Source organism: Sphaerodactylus townsendi, linkage group LG04, assembly GCF_021028975.2.
Source record: "Sphaerodactylus townsendi isolate TG3544 linkage group LG04, MPM_Stown_v2.3, whole genome shotgun sequence".
NCBI classification, from domain to species: domain Eukaryota; kingdom Metazoa; phylum Chordata; class Lepidosauria; order Squamata; family Sphaerodactylidae; genus Sphaerodactylus; species Sphaerodactylus townsendi.
In genome coordinates, this window is record NC_059428.1 from 146494376 (window position 1) to 146521386 (window position 27011).

A 27011-nucleotide genomic window follows, 5' to 3' on the forward strand; every position below is an offset into this window, starting at 1 on the left:
TCTTTGCCAGGGTAGTGGTAACTACACCTCAGGCACCAAATCCTTTTCAGCTGTTTTAAAAACTTGGCTGCAGCTAGCTGGTCTCCTACTTTCGTGACGCCTACAGGCAGCCGACTCTTGCAACGGCTCCAAATATAGCTGACATTTTTTGCACTCTCCTGGAGCCCAGATTGTCCACCTGAAATCCCCTGGTACGGTTCGCAGTGGAATGCTTGCTCCCCGGAGAAAGAGAGGCCCAGGCTGTTTTGGAGGTGAACAAGATGCGCCCCCACCTCGTCCCTCCCAAACAAGATGCCATGCCCTGTGTAAACACAAGAGAGCCATCTTCTTACATGACCCATTTCTGCCTCAGGTAGAGAGCTGCTGGAATGACAGTCAACTGTTGATTCTCAGGCTATGGTCTATCATGTCTATTATGTCTATTATGATGATGATGAAGTTCTGGTCGCCACATCTCAAAAAGGATATAGAAGGGATAGAAAAAGTGCAGAGAAGGGCAACGAGGATGATTGAGGGACTGGAGCACCTTCCTTATGAGGAGAGGCTGCAGCGTTTGGGACTCTTTAGTTTGGAGAGGAGACGTCTGAGGGGGGATATGATTGAAGTCTATAAAATTATGCATGGGGTAGAAAATGTTGACAGAGAGAAATTTCTCTCTCTTTCTCACAATACTAGAACCAGGGGGCATTCATTGAAAATGCTGGGGGGAAGAATTAGGACTAATAAAAGGAAACACTTCTTCACACAACATGTCATTGGTGTTTGGAATATGCTGCCACAGGAGGTGGTGATGGCCATTAACCTGGATAGCTTTAAAAGGGACTTGGACAGATTTATGGAGAAGTTGATTTATGGCTACCAATCTTGATCCTCTTTGATCTGAGATTGCAAATGCCTTAACAGTCCAGGTGCTCGGGAGCAACAGCCACAGAAGGCCATTGCTTTCACATCCTGCATGTGAGCTCCCAAAGGCACCTGGTGGGCCACTGCGCGTAGCAGAGAGCTGGACTGGATGGACTCTGGTCTGATCCAGCTGGCTTGTTCTTATGTTCTTAAGAAGAAGATACAAGCTCCTTTCCCTTTCTCTCCCCCACAACAGACACTTTGTGAGACAGATGGGGCTGAGAGAGTTCATATATTCCTGCCCAAGAGAGGCCCTCCTGATTGTCCCACCAATCAAAGAAGCTTCTTTGGTGGGTACACCAGAAAGACCTTCTCGGTGGTAGCCCCGCAGTTGTGAAACAATTTTCCCAGACAGCTGTGCCAGGCTGACTTACTTTAGAAGGTGGTTGCAACTTATCCCTGAAATCAGGCTCCATCCCTGAAGACTGGAAGATGGCCAGTGTCACACCAATCTTTAAGAAAGGATCTAGGGGGGACCCGGGAAATTACGGGCCAGTCAGTTTGACATCTGTTCCTGGTAAAATAGTAGAATCTATCATTAAAGATAAAATTATAAAACATGTAGAAAAGCAAGACCTGCTGAGAAAGAGTCAGCATGGCTTTTGCAGAGGCAAATCCTGTCTTACAAACTTACTAGAGTTCTTTGAGGGTGTAAACAGGCATGTGGACAGGGGTGAACCGGTGGACATTGTCTACTTGGATTTCCAAAAGGCTTTTGACAAAGTTCCTCACCAGAGACTGTTGAGAAAACTCAGCAATGAAGGAATAAGAGGGGAAGTCCTCCTATGGATTAAAAACTGGTTGAGAAACAGGAAACAAAGAGTGGGTGTAAATGGGAAGTTCTCACAATGGAGAGATGTCGGGAGTGGTGTCCCCCAAGGATCCGTTTTGGGACCAGTGCTCTTTAACCTATTCACAAATGACCTGGAAGTAGGGGTGGGTAGCGTGGTGGCCAAGTTTGCAGATGATACCAAATTATGTAGGGTGGTGAGAACCACAAAGGATTGCGAAGAGCTCCAAGAGGACCTTGATAAATTAGGTGAGTGGGCTCAGAAATGGCAAATGCAGTTCAATGTAGCAAAATGTAAAGTGATGCACATAGGGGCAAAAAATCCAAACTTCACATATACGCTACAAGGGTCAGTGCTATCAGTCACAGACCAGGAAAGGGATTTAGGCGTCTTAATTGATAGTTCCATGGGAATGTCAACTCAATGCATGGCAGCTGTGAAAAAGGCAAACTCTATGCTGGGGATCATTAGAAAAGGAATTGATAATAAAACTGCAAAGATTGTCATGCCCTTATATAAAGCAGTGGTAAGACCGCACTTGGAGTACTGTGTCCAGTTCTGGTCGCCGCATCTCAAAAAGGATATTGAGGAGATAGAAAAAGTGCAGAGAAGGGCAACAAGGATGATTGAGGGACTGGAGCACCTTCCCTATGAGGAGAGGCTGCAGCGTTTGGGACTCTTTAGTTTGGAGAGGAGGCGGCTGAGGGGGGATATGATTGAAGTCTACAAAATTATGCATGGGGTAGAAAATGTTGACAGAGAGAAATTTTTCTCTCTTTCTCACAATACTAGAACCAGGGGGCATTCATTGAAAATGCTGGGGGGGAGAATTAGGACTAATAAAAGGAAACACTTCTTCACGCAACGTGTGATTGGTGTTTGGAATATGCTGCCACAGGAGGTGGTGATGGCCACTAACCTGGATAGCTTTAAAAGGGGCTTGGACAGATTTATGGAGGAGAAGTCGATTTATGGCTACCAATCTTGATCCTCTTTGATCTGAGATTGCAAATGCCTTAACAGACCAGGTGATCGGGAGCAACAGCCGCAGAAGGCCATTGCGTTCACATCCTACATGTGAGCTCCCAAAGGCACCTGGTGGGCCACTGCGAGTAGCAGAGAGCTGGACTAGATGGACTTTGGTCTGATCCAGCTGGCTTGTTCTTATGTTCTTATGTGGTTGAAAACACTTTTCCTGTACAGAATTGACATTGCTGTAAGAGCAGGAGAGGAATCCACTGCATACTACACAAACAGCTTTGACAAATTCACAGAAAGTTGGCCTGTCAATGAATATTAACTACCACAGCTGAATATAGAGCACCCAAGTTCTAGGGCAGTCTATCTGAGGACCAATCAGAGAGTGCTATTGCATTAATTCCCTGTTTGTGCGTTTCCTAGGGGAAGAGAATGCTGAACTAGATAGCTCTTGGGCCTGATGAAGCCAAGTAATTTTGATTTTCTCCAAACTTTTGCAATAATAGCTAATTAGATGGATGCATTATTCTTACCCAAAGTGGCTCAGACAGGGTAAGAAAAGGACGCCGACCTTTTTCTTCCCTGTTGCCAGCGAGGAAACCCCTTTTGTTTATGGTTCACCCAGCAGGGCTGGAATTAATCCTCAAAGAACCGAAAAGGTGGCAACACCAGCGCAAGCTGCCGGAAGGGGGAGGGATCAGCCCCGCACCATTCATCATAATTAACAGTCCTGCAGTGGGTGAAATGAATCCTTCGCTTCTCTCTGCTCACGCCGTCCAAAAAGACAGATTTCCTGAACAGCTCGGCTTCACGATTGTCAAAACAGGCGTTGCCCCCTCATCTCTCGCCACGCGGGCGGGAAGGAAGCTCTGATCTGCCTTTCGTTGCGAGGCAGATATCTGACATCGGCTGGTAACTCAATGATAGACTTTGCGGCACTCAATTGAGAAAGCCCAGTGGGAACCTTTCGTCTCTGTGTCGGTGAGACGCGGGCGTAGAAAATCAGATAATACAACCATCTTTTGTCCCTTCCATCTCCGGCCTGCCGTCTTAATACTGCGGCTTACAATTCGCTGACAGGCCTTTGCCTTCGTGTCGAGAGAGCTGCTTTCTCACTCTTGCTTCATTTATAAGTTAATCAACAACGTTTTCAATCTCTCTCTCCACTAGATCTGCCAACTGGCTTGGCGAATTTCTGGAGATCTGGGAGGTATTTGAGGAGGGGGCTCAGTGGGGACAGGGAAACCCCCTTCTCCAGGAAAATGTCAGTCTTTTTGCTGAAACTGTTTCAGTTTCATTCAAATTCCTTGGAAATTTTCATCCACGCGGAAAATTCGCAACAGTTTTGAAATTTCGGTTTACTCGCGATTCGGTCTATTTAATATTGTTGTGTATGCCACCTTTTATTCCGGGATCAAAGGTCATACACAGCTCTCCTGTCCCATATTTTACCCTCACAATCTTTGTCTGATACTGGTCCTCCAGTGAAAATGTGTGAAATTTTGGCTTGCTTAGATTTCCCACCAGAAGTTAAGGGATTTTCAATCTCTGTGCTCACTCCCATATCCTGCATTCAGTGGCAGATCTGGGGGGGGGGGGAAGAGGGGGCAGACAACCCAGGTGCCACTTTGAGGTGTCACATGGGGGCGCCATTGGGCTAGTCCTCCACACTGCCCCCACCAATGGCCCCATTTTCATAATGTACCTTTAACATTTGCAGGGTTGCTGGGCCGCAGTGGCCATTGGCTGCTTCCCTGCCCCCTACAGCCTAAGGTACCCTACCAAAAGAGATTGTAGAGGGATGGGGAGAGTTCAACTGGGGGCAGCTGGGGGGGATTGAGAGCTTGCCCTGAGGGCCATTTTCCGTAGATACACCCGTGTCTGCATCCAAACCCTGCCCTGAATCTGAAAACTGTCTTTCGCTAAAGATAACTGGTTCAGAAGGGGCGAGCTCAAAGAAGCTTACAAACTCTTTTCCCTTCCTCTCTCCCCAAGAAACGCCTTCTGAGGTGGGTGGGGCTGGGAGAGTTTTGAGAGAACTGTGATTGGCCCAAGGTCACCCTGCAGGCTTCACGTGGATGAATGGGGACACAAATTCAATTTGCTAGATAAGAGTCCACCGTTCATGTGGAGAAGTGGGGAATCAAACCATGTTCTCCAGATTAGAATCCACCACTCTTAATCACTACGCCATGCTGCCTTCCAATAGAATTTGTGCAACTTTAATATGCAACTTATCCCTGAAATCTGCCTCCATCCCTGAAGACTGGAAGATGGCCAATGTCACCAATCTTTAAGCAAGGGTCTAGGGGGGACCCAGGAAATTACAGGCCAGCCAGTTTGACATCTGTTCCTGGTAAATTAGTAGAATCTATCATTAAAGATAAAATTATTAAACATGTAGAAAAGCAAGACCTGCTGAGGAAGAGTCAGCATGGCTTTTGCAGAGGCAAGTCCTGCCTTACAAACTTACTAGAGTTCTTTGAGGGTGTAAACAGGCATGTGGATGAGGGGGAACCAGTGGACATTGTCTCCTTGGATTTCCAAAAGGCTTTTGACAAAGTTCCTCACCAGAGACTGTTGAGAAAACTCAGCAATGAAGGAATAAGAGGGGAAGTCCTCCTATGGATTAAAAAACTGGTTGAGGAAACGTAAGAAACAAAGGATGGAGTATAAATGGGAAGTTCTCACAATGGAGAGTTATTGTAGAGTGTCCCCTAAGGATCCGTTTTGGGACCAGTGCTCTTTTAACTTCTATTCATAAAATGACCTGGAAGTGTAGGAGTGGGTAGCGTGGTGGCCAAGAAGTTTGCAGGATGATACCAAAATTATGTAGGGGTGGTGAGAACCACAAAGGATTGTGAAGAGCTCCAAGTGGACCTTGATAAATTCCAGGGTGATTGGGCTAAGAAATGGCAAATGCAGTTCAATGTAGCAAAATGCAAAGTGATGCACACATAGGGGCAAAAAATCCAAACTTCACATATTATCGCTTACAAGGGGTCAGGTGCTATCAGTCACAGCATCCAGGAAAGGGATTTGGGCATCTTAGTTGGATAGTTCCATGGGAATGTCAACCTCCAATGCACTGCAGCTGTGAAAAAAAGGCAAACCCTATGCTGGGGATAAATTAGGAAAGGAGTTGATAATAAAATGGCAAAGATTGTCATCATGCCCTTGATAGTAAAGCAACGTAGTGCTTGACAGCACTTCAGGAGTACTTGTGTGTCCAGTTCCTGGTCACCTACATCTCAAAAAGGATACTGGCAAGAGATAGAAAAACTGCAGAGATAGGGCAACCTTGAGGATGCCGATTGAAGGATTGGGAACACCTTCCTTATGAGGGAGAGGCTGCAGCCAGCTTTGGGACTCTTTTTTAGTTTTGGAGAGGAGACGTCTGAGGGGGGATATGATTGAAGTCTATAAAATTCTGCATGGGGTAGAAAAGGTTGACAGAGAGAAATTTTTCTCTCTTTCTCACAATACTAGAACCAGGGGGCATTCATTGAAAATGCTGTGTAGCGAAATTAGGACTAATAAAAGGAAACACTTCTTCACACAACGTGTGATTGGTGTTTGGAATATGCTGCCACAGGAGGTGGTGATGACGTCTGAGGGGGGATATGATTGAAGTCTATAAAATTATGCATGGGGTAGAAATGTTGACAGAGAGAAATTTTTCTCTCTTTCTCACAATACTAGAACCAGGGGGCATTCATTGAAAATACTGTGGGGAAGAATAAGGACTAATAAAAGGAAACACTTCTTCATGCAACATGTGATTGGTGTTTGGAATATGCGGCCACTAACCTGGATAGCTTTAAAAAGGGCTTGGACAGATTTATGGAGGAGAAGTCGATCTATGGCTACCAATCTTGATCCTCCTTGATCTGAGGTTGCAAATGCCTTAGCAGACCAGGTGCTCAGGAGCAGCAGCAGCAGAAGGCCATTGCTTTCACATCCTGCATGTGAGCTCCCAAGGCACCTGGTGGGCCACTGCGAGTAGCAGAGAGCTGGACTAGATGGACTCTGGTCTGATCCAGCAGGCTAGTTCTTATGTTCTTATGTTGTGGACCCTTTACCAGAGTGGTAAGCCAAACAGAGGAATCTAGGTATGCTGGTAACATTTGGCTGATGTATTTTTTGGAACTGAAGGAGGCCAATACATCCTGACCCAGATCGCAGAAATCATACGCCCATCAGTTTCAAGTTTTGAGCAAAACATTACTCCATCTCATGATTCAACTACAAAATGAAGTTTCCGCATCATAAATCCCTTTTCACTGCCTTCTCCAGTCACATTTTGCCCACAAACACCTGTCCGCATGGACCTGCACATAACAGGAAGGGTAAGTCGCTGAAAGGAAGCCATCGTCTTTTGTACAAGTTCTCTTCTTGCAAGCAGCAATTTCATTTTTCATTGCAGATAGGTCCTCATGTCAGAAATGACTGCAAACGGCCTGTGTGTTTGAGCGAGCTACCGAGGCTGCCGAGAAGAGGTCGGATCTCCTTCGCTGGGTCATTCCCAGAGACAACAAACTGCCCTCTAGGCTAGAGGAATCAAGTGTAGAAAAACCAAACATTGTGCTTCGGGGCCGAGAGTTTATGAGCATCTGGCAGGCAAACTGCTGCAAGCCCTACGCTATCACAGAAACTCATTGGATCGAAATGGGGAACCCTGCCCCAAAATAGTTGCAGAAACCTCTGGGTTGCTTGCTACCCTTCTGAAAGGCTTCAAGTGGTGAGCAACATTCTTCACATTGTCTCTCCTTGACCAAGCAACCCGATCTTGGACTGCGTACAATAGACCGATAATCCCCCTAATTATAGAGATAAATGGACTCACAAGGCATTTCTGGGCTCGAGCCCAACAGAACGGAATGGAGTAGTCCCTTCTGCTGGCTGATGTTTGACAAATTCCCGCTCTGGGACTTGGTATAGGTAGGAACGTTCTCCTAGGAAGGAGGGACGCGGACACTCGGCACCGGGGAAGCCGATCTAGAACCACAATACTAACAACTCCCCTGCTGACATCTGACACCCATCCCCACAGGTCCAATGTCCCCCCAAATGTCCCCCCAAATGGAAATGTCCCCCCAAATCCCCACAATATAGAACCCTGCAAGATTTCTCTAGCAACATCAAGATGGGGTATCGGAGAATCTGTGCAAGAAAGGGTCTTCTTTTGGTGATTACGCTCTTGCCTCCTAGCTACGAGAAGGCAGGCTCACAGGAATGTCCTGTGGCCCAGAGGCATAGAACAGAAGGTCCCAGATTCAAATCCTGGTACCCCCACATTTAAAAAAGTAGCAGATGTGGGGGGAAATAAGACATTTCTTGGGTACATGCTCCAGAGAGCTGCTGCCAATCAGTTATTTATTATTTATTGTATTTATACCCCCCTTTTCCCACAAGGGAGACACAAGGCAGCTTACATAATTCTATTCTCCTCCTTTTTATCCTCACAACAGTCCTGTGAGGTGTGACCGGCCCATGGTCACCCAGCAAGTTTACATAGCAGAATGGGGATTCCAATCCGGCTTTCCTTGATCCTAGTCCAGAACATGGCTCCAGAGAACTTTGACTTACTAGACGAGTAAGATAGAAAGTAGCTCATTTGTGCCCCCTTTTGGTAACTTTGGGGCCAGAGGGCATGGTTACTTTAGGGCGCGCTGTTTGCTTCCATGTTTTTATTTATGTACTAATCGTTATTATTATTATTTTACATTTATATCGCTGCTATATAGTGGAACTCTGGGTGGCTACAGCATTAAATAAATAAATCTGTTAAAAAAAACTTAAAACCCCAACCTTAACCTCCACACCCGGCAGCATCTTATGGGGGCATCCGGGGGGGCTAACCAAATGCCCAGCTAGAATCATAGAGCTGAAAGAGACCCCCAAGGGCCATCCAGTCCAGCTCCCTGCCATGCAGGAACACACAACCAAAGCACTCCCAACAGATGGCCATCCAGCCTCTGTTTAAAAACCTCCAAAGAAGGAGACTCCACCACACTCCGAGCAAGGGCATTCCACTGTCAAACAACCCTGACTGTCAGGAAGTTTTTTCTGATGTTTAGGTGGAATCTCTTTTCCTTCACCTTGAACCCATGACTCCTGGTCCTAGTCTCTGGAGCAGCAGAAAACCAGCTTGCTCCCTCACCAACATGACATCCCTTCAAAGATCTAAACAGGGCTATCATGTCACCTCTTAACCTTCTCTTCTCCAGACTAAACATCCCCAGCTCCCTCAGTCTCTCTGCATAGGGCATGGATTCCAGACCTTTGACCATTTTGGTCGCCCCCTCTGGACATGCTCCAGCTGGTCAACATCCTTGGCACCCAAAACTGTGGCGCCCAAAACTGGACACAATATTCCCACTGAGGTCTAACCAATGCAGAATAGAGTGGGACTATTACGTCCCTTGATCCAGACACTATACTCCTATCGATACAGCTCAGAATTGCACTGGCTTTCTTGGCTGCTGCATCACACTGCTGGCTCATGTTCAGTTTGTGGTCTACTAGGACTCCCAGATCCCCTTCACGTGTAGACTAAGACTCCCAGTCTTAAACCCCTACAGGGTAGGCACCCAGTGAACCTGTGTAGGGGGACTATTCCTAAGCCTGGGGCCAATCATATAGAAAGCCCCCCCTTGCACCTCCAGCAGTGGGAAGTACCAGAAGGATTGCCCCTCCCTATGACCTCAGTGCCCAGGCAGGTACATACATCCCTTTAGGGCAGAGGTCTTCAAACTATGGCCCTCCAGATGTTAATGGACTTACAATTCCCATCAGCCTCTGCCAGCATGGCCAAGTGGCAGGGGCTTATGGGAATTGTAGTTCCTGAACATCTGGAGGGCCATAGTTTGAAGACCCCTGCTTTGGGGAAGCAGGGCGAAACCATTTAGGGCTTTGAATGTTAATGTCAACACCTTGAATTGGGCCCAGAAGCCAACTGGGAATCAGTCCAGTTCCTTGAGGACCAATGTGATGTGCGTCCGGCCAGATGTACCGGCCAGCAGTCCTATGGGGCCTTTGACATCTAGAAATCATCTATGGGGAAAATGCCCTCCGGACAACTGTCTTGACATGGCGAAAGGTATTTCGTTTCCCTTCCCCTGCTACGCAGCAAAACACAAACTGTTCTTTCCGTTTGGCTGCTCCTTCTCTGTCGAGGTGAGCAAAAACCAGCCTCCGAGGATTGGCTTCTACCGCTCCGAAATACGCAAGCACATTTCTGGATTGCTGTCTACAGCTCAGGGCGAGTGCCAAGATACGAACGGCCCTCCCCGTCCTGAATTATTGTCAAAGACCATTTGCATTCTTCTCCAAGGGGGAAAAAAATCCCTCCAAGTGCCGTACGGATTTTTTTTCAAATGCGTGTTTTATCTGCACCGCTTCTCTGTCTCCGTTCCCCGGTTCCTCGTTCTCTTCATCTCACGCTTCCCCCTGTAGACTTGATGGAAAAGGTCACCTCTTACCTCAGCGACGGAGCCACGCTGCTGACGGCTGGCATCAGAAAGCGGCTGCCGAATAGATACTCCCTCTTGGAAGTCATGGATTTTGCCTCCTCATCATTTGGAGATTCACTGCCGGGCAGGGCGGACTCGGATTTTAAGGAACTCGGAAGGGTCACTCACCAGGGCCAGCCTTCGAACTGCAAAGAGAAAAGGGGAAGGAGGTCAACTCTAGGCCCAGAACGGGAGGCGAGAGCAGGCGCAAATTGCAAACCCAGTACTATTTATTTTATGCTGCCTTTCCGCTGAATCGGGGTCTACAAGGTGCCGTGCATACAGACCTCAAAACGTTCTCCTCTCCCAGGCACTGGCTGGGCCACATGTACCCTTTGTATACAGTTTGCACTTTATATACAGTCTACAGGAGGGGTGGGCAATTATTTTTTCCATGGGGCCACATAAGAAACAGAAAATATTGTGGAGGGCCGGGCCAAAAGGCAGGGGGGGCGAGGCGCTTTTGAAAGCCCCGCAGAAGCCGGCAGCCAAGGCAACCGGCTTCTGCGGGGCTTTCAAAGGCACTTTGCTCCCCAGCATTAAGAGCGGCTTTGAAAGCCCCGCATGAAGCTTTCGGCAGCCAAGGCAACCGGCTTCTCGCGGGGGCTTTCAACCGGCAGGGAGGAGCCAGTCAGGAGGTCATCCTGGCGGGTCGGGATGTGGCCCAGCCATGGGTCATTAATAATGCCCAGGTCTGGTCTACAGTGTTTAGGCAGGGCCTGAAGATCTTCTGAAGTTACAACTGATCTCCAGATGACAGAGATTAGTTCCTTAGAGCAACCGATAGCTCTGAAGACAGGTGTACTAGGACAAAATGGTGCCTGGCTTCCTGCGCCCCCTGCCTATCTCCCTGCATCCCCTGCCCCAGTTATGGCAGCCAGCAGGAAAGCCGGGGAGGGGAGATCTCTATGGCAGGTGGCTCAGACAGGTGGCTCAGGTGGTCACTGTGGTAGCAGGCCAGCTCCTGCCCTCCCCGGACTCCCTGGGGAGGGCAGGAGCCAGCCTGCAGCCACGAGAAACAGCTCAGCCAGCGAGTGGCACCCTGGCATGGAGGGAGCCACCGGGCACCAGCTGGGTCACCATACTACAGGACAGGACAGGCGCAAGGACCTGGGCGATGCCCAGTGCCCCGCACATGACCAAATGGCATGTGCTCAGGGACATGGGATATCCCATGTCCCCATGGGTGGTATGCACCTATTCGGAGACTCGGTTGAATGGCACTGTACCCAACCGAGGTCCCTCCTCTCTCTAAACCCCACCCTCCCTAGGCTTCACTCTCAAATCTCTAGTAATTCCCCAACCCAGAGTTGGCAACCACGCCTTTACATCTAATAGATTACACATTACTTTAATGTTTGGGTACATCACAGTAGTCAGGTAATTGATTTTTTTTAAAAAAAATGACCAGCTTTAACCTCTGTGCCTATTAGGCCAATTTTATTATGCCAAGGCACAAAATCCATATCTGCACATTTCAGAGTCATTGGACTGAAATCCTATTAAAGACAACTGGATTAGAAACAGCCATTACAAGCCAGCATTATAAGGCAGCCATCATAAGCCAGCCGGTATGACACAGAGACCGATGGAGCCCTCAAGGTGAGCGTCACCAAAGACGGAAGGGCCACAAGTTATCAGTGCATCATAGAAGGGTCAGGGACTTTGAGAGGCCTTAATGAGTCCGCAAACGCAATATTAACAACGAAAATGGATGCTTCAGAAACGTCTACTTGGCCATTTGCGAGACACCAAGGCACTGGAGAGTCATCAATCAGATAGACAAGGTTTAGAGGTGACACAAACAAGCATCAGAACCTCATTACCAAGTCTGGCATCTGTGCGAGACAAAGACCGACAACCTACAACGGAAGGAGGCAAAAGGAGTGTATCCAAGTGGCGGTGAGGCACCTGGGGGCTGGCGCAGTTCTAAGACAATCATAACACGGAATGAGCTACGATGACTCCCATCTGAATTAGTATCACTGGATCAGAGCGTCAGTTCATTGGGGTCAGAAATATCTACTCAGACTGGCGGCTGTTCTCTGAAATCTCGGGAGGGGGAGGTCTTTCTTGACATTTACAACCTGAGATGTTCTAATTGGAAATGGTGGGAACTGAACGAAGCGCCGTCTGCATGTACAACAGATGCTCTGGTGATGAGTTGTGGCTCTTCCCAACATGAAGCTGTCTACAGAGATCTTTGGTCAACCAAGGTCAGTCTAATCTACTGAACTCAGACTGGCAGCCGCTTTCCAGAGTCTCTGGCTGAGTTCTTCCATATCTCCTACTCCCTGGTCCTTTTTGCTGGACATGCTGGAGTTTGAAACTGGAACCTTCTACATGTCAACCAGATGGTCCAACCCTGAACATAAGAACTTAAGAACATAAGAAAGAGCCTGCTGAATCAGACCAGAGTCCATCTAGTCCAGCACTCTGCTACTCGCAGTGGTCCACCAGGTGCCTTTGGGAGCTGAGAATGTGAAAGGAATGGCCTTCTGCTGCTGCTGCTCCCGAGCACCTGGTCTGCTAAGGCATTTGCAGATCAAGGAGGGTCATGATTGGTAGCCAGATCGATTTTTCCTCCATAAATCTGTCCAAGCCCTTTTTAAAGCTATCCAGGTTAGTGGCCATCACCACCTCCTGTGGCCGCATATTCCAAACACCAATCACACGTTGCGTGAAGAAGTGTTTCCTTTTATTAGTCCTGATTCTCCACCCCCCCAGCATTTTCAATGTATGCCCCCTAGTTCTAGTATTGTGAGAAAGAGAGAAAAATTTCTCTCTGTCAACATTTTCTACCCCATGCATAAATTTATAGACTTCAATCATATCCCCCCTTAGACGTCTCCTCTCCAAACTAAAGAGGAGCCCTGACCCCTCTAGGGCCATTGGATATTATTTGTTTACAGGAAACACCTATAAGAAAATTAGACACAAAATATTTGACAAGCAAATGTTTGGGCCAAGAATTTGTTTTTGCAGATGCCAAGAAAAAGAGATGAGTGGTGTTTTATATAAAACCAAGCCTTGAGTCAAAACTGATATTTAAAGAAGAAAAGGAGTAGGAGGAGTTTGGATTTATATTCCACCTTTCTCCCCTGTAAGGAGACTCAGGGTGGCTTATAAGTTCCTTTCCCTTCCTCACCCCACAACAGACACCTTGTGAGGCATGTAAGGCTGAGAGAGTTCCACAGAACTGTAACTACCCCATGGTCACCCAGCAGGAGTGTAGGAGTGCAGAAACATATCCAGTTCACCAGATAAGACTCCGCCACTCAGGTGGAGGAGTGGAGATTTTCTGCATATGAATCAAATAATCTGAGACAAAATTCTTGTCCAATATCTTTATGACCTTGTCACCAAATGGACTGAATTTCACCAGAATAAATCATCCTCATAAGAACATAAAACAAGTCCTGCTGGATCAGATGACAAGTATCTGGCAGTAATGCAGCAGATAGTAGGGAAGGCACTTCAGAACTTAGGACAGCAACACAGTTGGCACAGAGGCTGCTCTGACATAAGAACCTAAGCAGAGCCCTGCTGGATCAGACCATAAGTATTTGGCAGTAATGCAGTAGATGGTAGGGAAAGAGCTTCAGGACCAAGGACAACTCCCTGTTTGGCACAGAGAACTGCAGATAGTAGGGAAAGCACTTCAGGACCTAGGACAGCAACACAATTGGCACAGAGGTTGCTCTGGCATAAGAACATAAGAAGAGAACTGTTGGATCAGGTCAAGTCCAGCAAACTGTTCATACAGGAAGCCCTCAGCAGCATGAATTGATTCCCAATATTGGGGCAATGTTTTTATTGCAACCTATACATTGTCAGTGGCTGGACAAAACTGGTGCAGTGTCAGTATGAAGATGGGTCTCTCCTCTTCCCTGCCAGGATCAAAACTTTTATATTCAGCTGGTTTTTTTCTCAGTCATCTGACAAAAAAACTGAGCCTGATAAGTCTCTACTACTAGTCGACGCTCGAAAATGATTTTTTTTCCACTGCTGGCATGTAGCTATTCTACTACAGAAGAGCGAGTCGAAATAGATTCCGGCACATTCAGCTGTCGCCGCATGGGCCGGGCGGTAATAACAGGCGTGAAAAGCCGCCAAACTTATTTTTGTCACTAAACGAAAGAGATGTATAATCCGCTCGGCACAAAAGGAAGCGATCTGATGAGCGCAAAGTAATTTTTGCATTCATTCCCCCTGAACTTAACCACACTTTACAAAGGTATCACACTGCCATCAGAACAATGGCTCGAAGGCAGGCAATCAGCGCTGAATGAATAATTTGGAACGGGAGCTCTTCGGGATGGAACCACTAGCCTACGTTGCTGCTGTTACTCAAAAGTATTCGCTACCCCTCCCCTCAATCTTGAGAACTACGATGGAGACAATTTATAAACCTTTTAAAAATTAAAACATGTTTCTGTGGATTAGTTTTTCAATACTTTGCCATGTGAAGGGCAGGAGGGAGTCTTTTTGATACTGCCTTTCTCTCACTCGGCTCCCAGGGTTTATTCATGCATTTATTCCATTTTTATCCTGCCTCGCTCCCCAGTGGGGACCAAAAGCACTTACCAAAATTTTCCACTCCCCAATTTCAGTCTTGCAACAACTGCCAGGAGAGACAGGTCAGGCCGAGAGGGTGTGCCTCGACCACATTCACCCCAGAAGCTTCTATGGCCATGTGGAGAGCTCAAACTGGAGCCCTCTCAAATCCTAGACCAGTGATGGCGAACCTTTTCGAGACCGAGTGCCCAAACTGCAACCCAAAACCCACTTATTTATCGCAAAGTGCCAACACGGCAATTTAACCTGAATACTTAGGTTTTAGTATAGAAAAAATGGTTGGCTCCAAGGCCCACATGACTCAGGAGTAAGCTTGGTGGTAGTCGGTGGCTTTGCTTTGAAGCAACTGTGCAACGCTTCGAATGGGTGAATCACGCTTGCCAAATGCTCAGAACCAGGCTTGTTATTTATTGAATTAAATTTCATGAGAACATCAGAACAGCCCTGTTGGATCAATGGTCTATCTAGTACTCTACTCTGCCTCACACAGTAGCCAGCCAGTTATTCTGGAGGTGGACAACGGCATAGAGGCCAAAGCCTTATGCTGATGAGAACCTCAGAAGAGCCCTGTTGGATCACACCTGTGGTCCATCTTGTCCAGCATCTCATCTCACACAATGGTCAACCAGTTCTTCTGGAGGTCCAACAACAGAGCATAGAGGCCGAAGCCTTCCCTTTATAAGAACCTCAGAAGAGCCCTGGTGGATTAGACCGGTGAAGGTCCATCTAGTCCAGCATCCCATCTCACATAGTAGCCAACCAGTTCCTCTGGAGGCCCAACAACAGGGCTTAGAGCAGTGATGGCGAACCTTTTTGAGACCGAGTGCCCAAACTGCAACCCAAAACCCACTTATTTATCACAAAGTGCCAACATGGCAATTTAACCTGAATACTGAGGTTTTAGTTTAGAAAAAAATGGTTGGCTTTGAGACGTGCGTTATTCGGGAGTAAGCTTGGTGGTAGTTGTTGGCTTTGCTTTGAAGCAACCGTGCAACTCTTCGAAAGGGTGAATAACGACCCTAGGAGGGTTTACTCAGAAGCAAGCCCCATTGCCAGCAACCGAGCTTACTCCCAGGTAAAGGATCATGCTTTAGTTCTTTGCATGAAAATCAGTAAGGTTTAATAGCGCTTAACAGGGTTGCCTACACTGCTTCCCCAAAACTAGGTCTTAGGTTTAATGCTAATAATCTCCCTGAAATAATTACACTATTATCACATGACGAACTCTGTGCATGCATGCCCACAGAGAGGGCTCTGAGTGCCACCTCTGGCACCCGTGCCATAGGTTCGCCACCACTGTCCTAGACTGGCATTCTAATTAAACAGTCCTTATCTTGGAATGCATATTCTAGATCCGTAGTGGTGAACCTTTGGCACTCCAGATGTTATGGACTACAATTCCCATCAGCCCCTGTATGCGTGGAGGATGTTTTTCATGTGCCTGACCTCACAACAAGGCCCAGGTTAAAGGTAGATCCATTGTAGCCAATGGGGAATTTCTGAGTGTGTAAGCACTGGCTGCACATTTTTGTAAGCATGCTTACACACTCAGAAATTCCCCATTGGCTACAATTGAGCCAAGGCACTGCAAAGCAGAGAATCTGGGCAAATTTGTCGGGGTGCCTGTCATGGGTGCATTTTTAAAGCTAGTGGCACCAAAATTTCTGGGTCTCATCCAGAGACTGTCCTGATGGCACCACCCAGGTTTGGTGAAGTTTGGTTCAGGGGGGCAAAATTTATGGATCCCCAAAGGGAATGTCCCCATCTCCTGTTAGCTCCCATTGAAAACAATGGGGGATGGGGACATTCCCTTTGGGGGTCCATAAATACTTCGAGCCAATCAAATCTCCAATATATTGTCGAAGGCTTTCACGGCCAGAATCACTGGGGTGCTGTGTGGTTTCCAGGCTGTATGGCCGTGTTCTAGCAGCATTCTCTCCTGACGTTTCTCCTGCATCTGTGGCTGGCATCTTCAGAGGATCTGATAGTAGGAATGGAAAGCAAGTGGAGTATATATACTATGAGGTCAAAAGGTGAGGCCCTCTGAATAGAGTAGCCTGGTATGTGAGTCACAAAGAAGTCTGTAGCCTGGGAGTAACAATGAAGATAGCAAGGTCAATAGGTGAATGCCTCTGAATAGAAGTATCCTGGTCTTTGTTTCTTCAGTATATATACTCCACTTGCTTTCCATTCCTACTATCAGATCCTCTGAAAATGCCAGCCACAGATGCAGGCGAAACGTCAGGAGAGAATGCTGCTAGAACACGGCCATACAGCCCGGAAACCACACAGCACCCCAAATCTCCAATAGCCAATCAGAAACTTTGGCTGGGCAAAAGCCCACCCACTTTCTAAAAGCTTGGTGGACTCCAGGGAAACTGTCAGTGGGAACCATGGCACCCATGGGCACCGTCTTGGGGACTTGGTGTAAGGGAACCAGACGTCAACTTTTCTTCTCTGTGAATCGAAAGAAATGCCATCTCATTGCTTGGGACATGAGCAGGGCTTGGAAAACCATGGAGATAATTCGGCATTGTCTCATTAGAAGCCTCACTGGGAATGTAAGAACATTCTGGACTCCCGGTAGAGAGTTCCCACAATGCACCTCTTCTGTTTTCTATCCCAAGCCTACCGTTGCCTCTCGAACCAGAAAGCAGAGCAATTTCCCACACCCCTCCCCTTGGTCAGATTAGCTATCATTACTTTTTAAGGACGTCGGAATTACCAACATGTGAAACAATAGATTGGTACTTATAAACCACAGCTGGACGGCTTCGGATTAAATTTGGGGGAGGCGGGGATGAAGAGTAGAAATTTCAGGGTTGTGGGGTTTTTTAAAATAACTGCTGTGCTCTACAAGAAATGGTGTCGGAAGATTTCTGAGAATTACAGCTGATCTTCAGAACACTGGGAGCAGTTTCCCAGGAGAAACCGGCTGCTGGAGGAGGCAGGTTGGATTATACATTGCTGAAATTTCTCCCCTCTGGAAAGTCTGACTTCCCTGGCTCAGTCCCAAATCTCCAGGAATTTTCTGAGGAGTTGGCAACTCTCCAAGGGAATCAGGGGATGGGGGATCGCTCGCAAACATCCCACACAAGTCAGAGGCGAGCGTTTTCGTTGCCCTCCGTGCTCGAAACGATGACATCTGGGAAGACTGTGGCCTGCAGTAACTAGCTCGGCTTTTGCGAAGGGAGGACCGACTGTACAGAAGCATAAAAGGCAATTGGAGGAAAGAAAGGGGGGGAAAGACAGTTCCTCCTTAATTGGGCCTTGCTTACGCCAGGCTGGAAGAAGGTTACCCATCGCTATTGTTGTTACTCAGCGTCTGTCAAAGCCAAACCGAGACAATATTCTACATGGGATCAATGAACGGCGGACAGTTTCACCTTGACATACGATAGCGCTCAATTAGGAGAAGCATGCCCACACCGATTCCTTGTCTGGAAAGCAGATATAATTATTTACTTTTTTTTTGGTCATTAAAATTATCCCTGCCAGCGCCGTCCCTGAGCTAGGGCTGCAAAGGAGAGACACTTGGTCGGCCCCGGGAAGAATTCTCTTAAGCGGCTTTCCGACTCTCCTGTCTTGGCTATCATGTTGAAAAGCACTTGTTGGCTGCCGAATGGAAACACTCCACAGTGGACGTGTCTCATGGGGGGAATCAAGACTTATGTGGACAGCAAAGTGTGGTGGCAAGAGGCTGGGAGCGGCGTTGCAGGAACAGTGAAACCTGGGTTCAAATGTCTACCGGATGCCGTGTGGCTAGTCATTCATTCTCAAAGAATGTAACAGCCTGGCTAGATCAGATCAGAGGTCCATCTAGTCCAGCATCCTGTCTCAAACAGTGGCCAATCAATTCCTCTGGAGAACCAACAACAAGGTGTAGAGGCTGAGGCTTCCACTGAGAAGTATCTCAGAAGAGCCCTGCTGGATCAGACCAGTGATGGTCCTTCTAGTACAGCATTTTGTCTTACACAGTGGCCAATCACTTCCTCTAGAGGACCAGTAACAGGGCACAGAGGCCCAAGCCTTCTCCTGATTAGAACCTCAGAAGAGCCCTGCTGGATCCAACCAGTGAAGATCTATAAAGTCTAGCATCCCATCTCACACAGTGGCCAACTAGTTCTTCAGAAGGCTGAGGCCTTTCCCTGATAAGAACCTCAGGAGAACCCTACTGGATCTGACTAGTGTAGGCCCATCTAGCCCAGCACTTGGTCTCACACAGTGGCCAACTAGTTCTTCTGGAGGCCATCCCTCTATAAGAACCTCAGAAGAACCCTGCTGGATCAGACTAGCAAGGATCCATCTAGCCCAGCATTTGGTCTCACACAGTGGCCAACTCGTTCTTCTGGAGGCCATCCCTCTATAAGAACCTCAGAAGAACCCTGCTGGATCAGACCAGTGAAGGTCTATCTAGCCCAGCATCCCATCTCACACAGTGGCCAACTAGTTGTTCTGGAGGCCATCCCCATTTAAAAACCTCAGAAGAACCCTGCTGGATTAGACTAGCAGGGGTCCATCTAGTCCAGCATTTGGTCTCACACAGTGGCCTTCTGGCACTGGCACTCTGGTGCTCCCTGAGTCACAACATGAATGTTCTCTTTGCCTTCGTACCTGTCTAGTAACTAGGACTGTCATATCCCCCTAGTCATAAGCAAGGGATGTGGGGGCAATAGGATTGCCAGCTTGGGAAACTACTGGAAATTTGGGAGCGGAGTCTGGGGGCGACTTGGATCTCAGTGGCATCACATCCTGCCCACCTCCCAAGCTGACTTCCATTTTCTCCAGGGGAACTAATCTCTTTAGTCTGTAGTTTGTACTGTAATTCCAGGGGAACCCCATTCCTACCAGGAGGCTGATATCCCTAGGAGGGAAGGATCTCATCAGGGTTCAAGGTCACAAAGTCCACCCTCCCAAGCATTCATTTTATCCAGGGGGGGGGCTGATTTCTCTAATAGGAAGCTGAGCTGTAATTTGGGGGGATCCCCAGGTCCCCTTGGAGGCTGGCCTTCCAGACGTGGCATAGTGGTTAAGAGCAGGTGCACTCTAATCTGGAGAACCGGGTTTGATTCCCCGCTCTGCCACTTGAGCTGTGGAGGTTTATCTGGTGAACCAAGTTAGCTTGTGCAACACATGCCAGCTGGGTGACCTTGGGCTAGTCACAGTTCTTTGGAGCTCTCTCAGTCCCACCCACCTCACAGGGTGTTTGTTGTGAGGGGGAAAGGGAAAGAAGATTGTAAGTGTCTTTGAGTCTCCTTATCAGGCTGATTCTTCCGGACATTTTTGCAATGCCACAAAACTTTTTTGCACATCTGGATGTGAGAGAAGCCCAACACACTGGCTCACAATCACAACCTCCCCACCCAAAAAAGAAGTTACCTTAAAATTAAAAGACTCCCCCCAAAAGAGGTTACTCTAAAATTGAAAGACTCTGAACGACAACTTTGAAGCAGTACAAAAGTCATTTTAAGATTAGCTGATCAACTCAAAAGGGCGGAAGATGGCGAGGAGAGATTGTAACTTATAAATAGCTCTTTATAGAAAAGCCTTTGCAGCAAAGTTCTCGGCATCGGTGTTTGAATTACAAAAGAATGCATTGCCTCCGGCGACTGAAATCTCCTGCTGGCAAAGGTGCTTAAAAAACCTGAGATAAGGAAACAATTTGGTCCCCCCCTTTGGAAAGATTTAGTCCAAGGGGAAGCTAAGTATCACAGCCGGGTTTGGGAAGCCGAATCACCGAGTCTGTTCGGCTGCTTGGCGAAGGAGGCCGTTCGCTTACCTCCGGAACGGGAACCCAAAGACAAGGGACTGATTGCGTTCGGCTTTCTCGTGCCCTCATATTTATGCAACAGATCTGAGTCACAGTAGCACGCGAGAGATGCCGAGAAAGGCAGTATTTGCCTCGCACACGTGCCCGACGGGTCTGACATAAGTGGAGCGCCCGCCTGCTAAGAAGCTGCCCTGACTTTGAGGTTAGTGGTTCTGGTTCTCTGGCTAAGCCACACAAAAAATGAGGGAACCAAAATTAACCCCACAAAACTAGAATTACCTTGAAGTTCAAGGGAATATTTAAAGGACCACTGAATTTACGACGACTGAATATTTATGGCACATTGAAAGAATCTACGCATATAAAAGGCCCAGAACAGCCTACCTAATCTAAACTAAATTAAAAAAATGTGTACCTGTAACTTTATGAATGTAAGAACCTGTCATGGTGCTTCCTGACTTGGAAAACTTGTTTCTTGAGGTCCGGCTTGTTATCCACCTTATGGTCAACATTTGTATGTATAATTCTTGGACCGCTATGATTTTGCACTGTAGATGTTTATATTTTATTATTATTTTTTATTTATTATTAGTTTTATATACCGCCCTCCCCCTGAGGGCTCAGGGCGGTTCACAACAGGTTAAAACATACATTAAAACATAATTTAAATACCAATTACATAAAAACAGAACCCATTAAAAATGTGGACGGCGTCTGGCTACCCCCCTCCCCCCTTGTGCCCACGGGAGACCAGATGACACAATAGATGTATTTTTAACCAGGGTGGCCAAACGCCTGGCGGAACAGGTCCGTCTTGCAGGCCCTGCGGAAACTCTGTAAGTCCCGCAGGGCCCTGATCTCCCTAGGGAGCCTGTTCCACCAGGTAGGGGCCAGGGCTGAGAAGGCCCTGCCCCTCGTCGAGGCCAGCCTGATCATTTTTGGGCCAGGGATCACGAGTAGGTCCTCCTCCAAGGAGCGGAGGGGCCTACCGGGGCAATATGGGGAATCTCTTTGTTAATATTAAATACCCATGTGTTAGTATACACGTGTTATGTTATAGCCACTACTTAGTGGTTTGGGATTTTCTCCCTTGGCACATTAGTTGCTTGCTACTCTATACTTCTGTTTTCGTTTTTATGTTTCAGGGGGGACTTGGGGACCCCCAGAATGGTTCATCTGGAGGGTGGATTCTGTGGAATTGTCCCCGCACTGAGGTCTCTGTCCTCCCCAGGTCTTAGGTCTCGGACCTTGAATCAATAAACAAACTCTGTATTATTGATCAGTAGCGTTTATTGCAAGGCAACGAAGCACCCAGCTTGTTAAAGCCAATTCTGTTGAACCTGGCTTTTGCTATCCTCTTTATCCAGAAATTGACCCCCTTTCCCATTTCCCCAGAGAATGTGAGAGTTATTTCAGAGCTTAGGTGCCCCAAGGTCGGTGACAGATAGAGATAAAGCCACCTGGCCTCCTGCCCCCACAGGGGAACAGAAACATCCCGTTTCCCATGGGACCAGAAGTGTCAGGGGTAAGCCTAGTTATCTACTCAATGTGTGAAGCCATAAAGTAAATATTAGGGAAAGAATGTCCCATTATAGCAGTGATAACATATAGCAGGCTGGTTACATGTATCTAGTAGTGATTACATCGAGGTAGGGATGCATCTCAATCAACTAGGCGCAATCCCTGACCCCAGGCTCCCTACCAAAATCTCCAGAGGTTTCCGAACCTGGATCTGACAACACTCCCCCCCCAACCACTGCCAGTGGCCAGGGGAACCTGGAAACCCTATCTGTTATGGGTACTGACTTGGCTACCAACTCCAAAACATGCTTGTTAAACCTCCTGGGTCTGGAAATCTCCCAACATTACAGCTGATCTTGAAAATGTCTAGATCAGTTTCCACAGAGAAAATGGCTGCTTTGGAGGGTCCACTATATGGCATTATACCCTGCTGAAGCCCCCCCCCCCGAACCCCAAAACCTGCCTTCCCTGGGTTCCGTCCCCAAATCTCCAATAATTCCTCCAATCCAGAATTGTCAACATTTCTCCCAAGCGTGACAGAGACAAATGGATACAGCTTATTGGAAGGCACTGTGCCTTATGTTTAATTAGAAATCTGGTGATGCTGTCTCCCCAGAGACCTGCTAAAAGCGGCTTAGGGCGAAAATAATAAAATCGAGCATGGTCATTCCAAAAACAAAATAAAGCCCTTAAAAACACACTCCAGGGAAGAACCCGCTCAAAAGGCGAAGAAACTAAATAAGATGCAAGATACATGGACAATTGGTTAAAAAAAACAACAGGTACCCGAACGTCGGGAAGAAGTATTAGGTTCCAATGAGGAAGAAGAGTTGAAGAAGACAGGGTTCTTATACCACACTTTTAAGGAGTCTCAAAGCAGCTTACAATTCCTTCCCTTCCCTTTTACAGACCTGTAAAACAGCTCTGTTTTACAGGCCCTGTGGAACTCATTTAGGTCCCACAGGGCCTGAAGAGCTGGAGGGAGAGAGTTCCACCAGACTGGGACCAGGGCTGAGTGGAGGCTAGTCGCATCATTGAGGGGCCGGGGACCACCAGTAAATTTGCCCCTGCAGAACGCAGAGGCCGAGTAGGGGCATATAGGGCAAGACGCTCTCCATCCATCCATCCATCCATCCATCCATCCATCCATCCATCCATCCATCCATCCATCCATCCATCCATCCATCCATCCATCCATCCATCCATCCATCCATCCATCCATCCATCCATCCATCCATCCATCCATCCATCCATCCATCCATCCATCCATCCATCATCATCATCATCATCATCATCATCATCATCATCATCATCATCATCATCATCATCATCATCATCATCATCATCATCATCATCATCATCATCATCATCATCATCATCTTCTTCTTCTTCTTCTTCTATCTATCTATCTATCTATCTATCTATCTATCTATCTATCTATCTATCTATCTATCTATCTATCTATCTATCTATCTATCTATCTATCTATCTATCTATCTATCTATCTATCTATCTATCTATCTATCTATCTATCTATCTATCTATCTATCTATCTATCTATCATTCTGCATGTGTGGAAAAGGCCTATGAGACCTCCCCTAAGAGCAACCACTGAAGTGATTTTGGAGTTTGGCCCAGTCTATATTTATCCCTGGCTGGGATGGCCAAGGCTAGTCTGATCTTGGTAGATCTAGAAGCAGGGTCAGCCCTGGTTAGTATTTGGATGGGAGATTACCAAGGAAGTCTGGGGTTGTTTTGCAGAGGCCATCCATCCAATCCAATCCATCCATCCATCCATCCATCCATCCATCCATCCATCCATCCATCCATCCATCCATCCATCCATCCATCCATCCATCCATCCATCCATCCATCCATCCATCCATCCATCCATCCATCCATCCATCCATCCATCCATCCATCCATCCATCCATCCATCCATCCATCCATCCATCCATCCATCCATCCATCCATCCATCCATCCATCCATCCATCCATCCATCTATCTATCTATCTAAAGGAATGAAGAAAAGACAAGAAGCCAAAAGGAGGCGGACATCGTCAGATAAGATGGCTGAACAGGGATAATAAGGGCAGCTAGATGGGAAGAGCAGAGATGTTGATCGGAAAGGAAAACTTTGATGAATCAGATTCGATGAATGCTCGAATCTGAGTGCCCATCTGCATATCGGTCTCCTCTGCAATTGTGCTCAAGAGAGGAACGCATAAAAATGTGTACAATCCCACATTGGGCCTTGCGACTCCGAAGCTGCCATGAGAACCAAGGAACTTGAGAGGGGGAAAATAACTCTTGATGAATTCTGACAGGCTATTAAGAGGACTTGGGGCTGGATTGGGCACTCAATTGGTTTCTGAATGGGAAAGAAAGAATTGACCGCGCTCTAATATATGCAAGCTGCGACTCTCTTGCCTGCAATTTGACGAAAACCCTAATGTGGCTTCTATTATATTCCTTCTCGTTGAGGGTCCGTGACGCCGTTGGCTCAGAAGCAGTGGCGAAGGGACGGCAGCGGAGAAATGGCGCTCCAAACGTATAATTTGGTTCGGCACCAGAAGCGCGGGCTGATCAGCGGCAAATGGTTGGGTGTGTTACCAAAAATGTGATTGGAATGGAAAGCGCAGAAATCGCTCGGCTAGGAATGCCAGCTTGGGAAGCAAACAAACCGGATGGGCCAGATTACCCAGCGCAAAACGGCAGGGGGGGAAATGCAGATTTGCTTTATCTCATGTCATTTAGACCCTGCTCCTTTTACTCAATGAGGACTCAAAGGGACTAACAACATTCTCCCTTCTCAACTTTATCCTCAGGAAAGGAATTGATAATAAAACTGCAAAGATTGTCATGCCCTTATATAAAGCAGTGGTGCGACCGCTCTTGGAGTACAGTTCTGGTCGCCACATCTCAAAAAGGATATCGAAGAGATAGAAAAAGTGCAGAGAAGGGCAACAAGGATGATTGAGGGACTGGAGCACCTTCCTTATGAGGAGAAGCTGCAGCGTTTGGGACTCTTTAGTTTGGAGAGGAGACGTCTGAGGGGGGATATGATTGAAGTCTATAAAATTATGCATGGGGTAGAAAATGTGGACAGAGAGAAATTTTTCTCTCTTTCTCACAATACTAGAACCAGGGGGCATTCATTGAAAATGCTGGGGGGAAGAATTAGGACTAATAAAAGGAAACACTTCTTCACACAACGTGTGATTGGTGTTTGGAATATGCTGCCATAGGAGGTGGTGATGGCCACTAACCTGGATAGCTTTAAAAGGAGCTTGGACAGATTTATGGAGGAGAAGTTGATTTATGGCTACCAATCTTAATCCTCTTTGATCTGAGATTGCAAATGCCTTAACAGTCCAGGTGCTCGGGAGCAGCAGCAGCAGAAGGCCATTGCTTTCACATCCTGCCTGTGAGCTCCCAAAGGCACCTGGTGGGCCACTGCGAGTAGCAGAGAGCTGGACTAGATGGACTCTGGTCTGATCCAGCTGGCTTGTTCTTATGTTCTTATGTTCTTAACCAGCAACCCTGCAAGGTAGGCTAAGCTACGAGTATGCGATTGGCCCTCAGTCAGGCCCTCAGTCACCTGGCGAGTTTACATAGCAAGAGTGGGAATTTAAATCTGGACCTCCCAGATCTGACTACAACACTGAAACCACTACAAGCATTGTCTCTCATAGGGGGAAAGGGGTGGACTTTTATCTGGGGAGGTTGCAATTAGGCAAAATCAAGGCCCTTTTCCGCACAAGCCTTTTAAAACATTTTAAAGCAGGAAATAAGACATTTCCTCTATGGTGTTTGGCAGTTTTTCTCCCCCTTTGGTTCTGAAAACGTTTCATTTCCAGCCTCAAAACATCTTCAGTGAATCCCCTTTAAAAACTATTCTTCAGGCTGAAATGTTTTCAAGACGGCTTCACCGCTGTGCCGTCTCTTTAAAACGTTTCCCACGCCTCTCCGCCGCCCCTGAACTCCCTCCTCGGAGACTTAGTCAAGGTCCAAGGTCACCCAGCAAGTTTTCATGGCAAAGATGGGATTTGAACTTGGTTTTCCCCAGATCTAAGGCCCCTTCCGCACATGCAGAATAATGCACTTTCAATCCACTTTCACAACTGTTTGCAAGTGGATTTTGCTATTCTGCACAGTAAAATCTAGCTGCAAAATGCATTGAAAGTGCATTGAAAGTGCATTATTCTGCATGTGTGGAAGGGGCCAAGTCGGCATCTTAACCATTATGCCACACAGGGAATCAGGCCATGATACTGGGGTGTTGTTGTTTTTTGTAACAATTGAACCAGCCAACCTTGTCTTCCAATACTACCGGGATGAAAGACCCCAGGACTCCAGCTAACTTCTTAATGCCCCCTTTTGGGTTTCTCTTTGCTTGGAATCCCCCTCCCCACTGCTTTGGAATCCCACAGAGCTAGTGTGGAATAGTGGATAAGAGCAGGTGGATTCTAATCTGGAGAACCGATTCCCCACTCCTCCACCTGAGTGGCAGAGGCTTATCTGGTGAACCGGATGTGTTTCCGCACTCCTACATTCCTCTGGGTGACCATGGGCTAGTCACAGTTCTCTCCAAACTCTCTCAGCCCCACCTACCTCACAAGGGGTCTGTTGTGGGGAGAGGAAGGGAAAGGAGTTTGTAAATTGCCTTGAGCCTCCTTATAGGAGAGGAAGGCGGGGTATAAATCCAAACTCCTCTTCTTCTTTGCATCTATTCCCTGAGACAATCTGCATCTTCCAGTTAGCAAGGACTGGGGAGAAAATTGGAAATTTCACCCCCAGTACACATTGGGACTAATCTGTTCCTTTAGTCAAAACTCTTTCAGGAAACGATAAGTGCCAAATCTCCAGCTCTGATCCTCCCTGTCTGGAAAAGACACTTTCATTTGCATTCCACCTACTAATATGCAAATTCCTTTCGAACCGGTAGGTTTAGC

General features: G+C 47.2%; 1 protein-coding gene across 1 annotated transcript in view; it reads right to left on the bottom strand.

The window, feature by feature from the left end:
* Positions 1–27011, bottom strand: part of ELFN1 (extracellular leucine rich repeat and fibronectin type III domain containing 1) — a 131329-nt gene that overhangs the window by 67888 nt on the left and 36430 nt on the right. The window contains exon 2 of the mRNA XM_048494997.1: positions 10157–10332. The gene's annotated coding sequence lies outside the window, so the exon portion shown is untranslated. The remainder of the gene's footprint in view (positions 1–10156; positions 10333–27011) is intronic.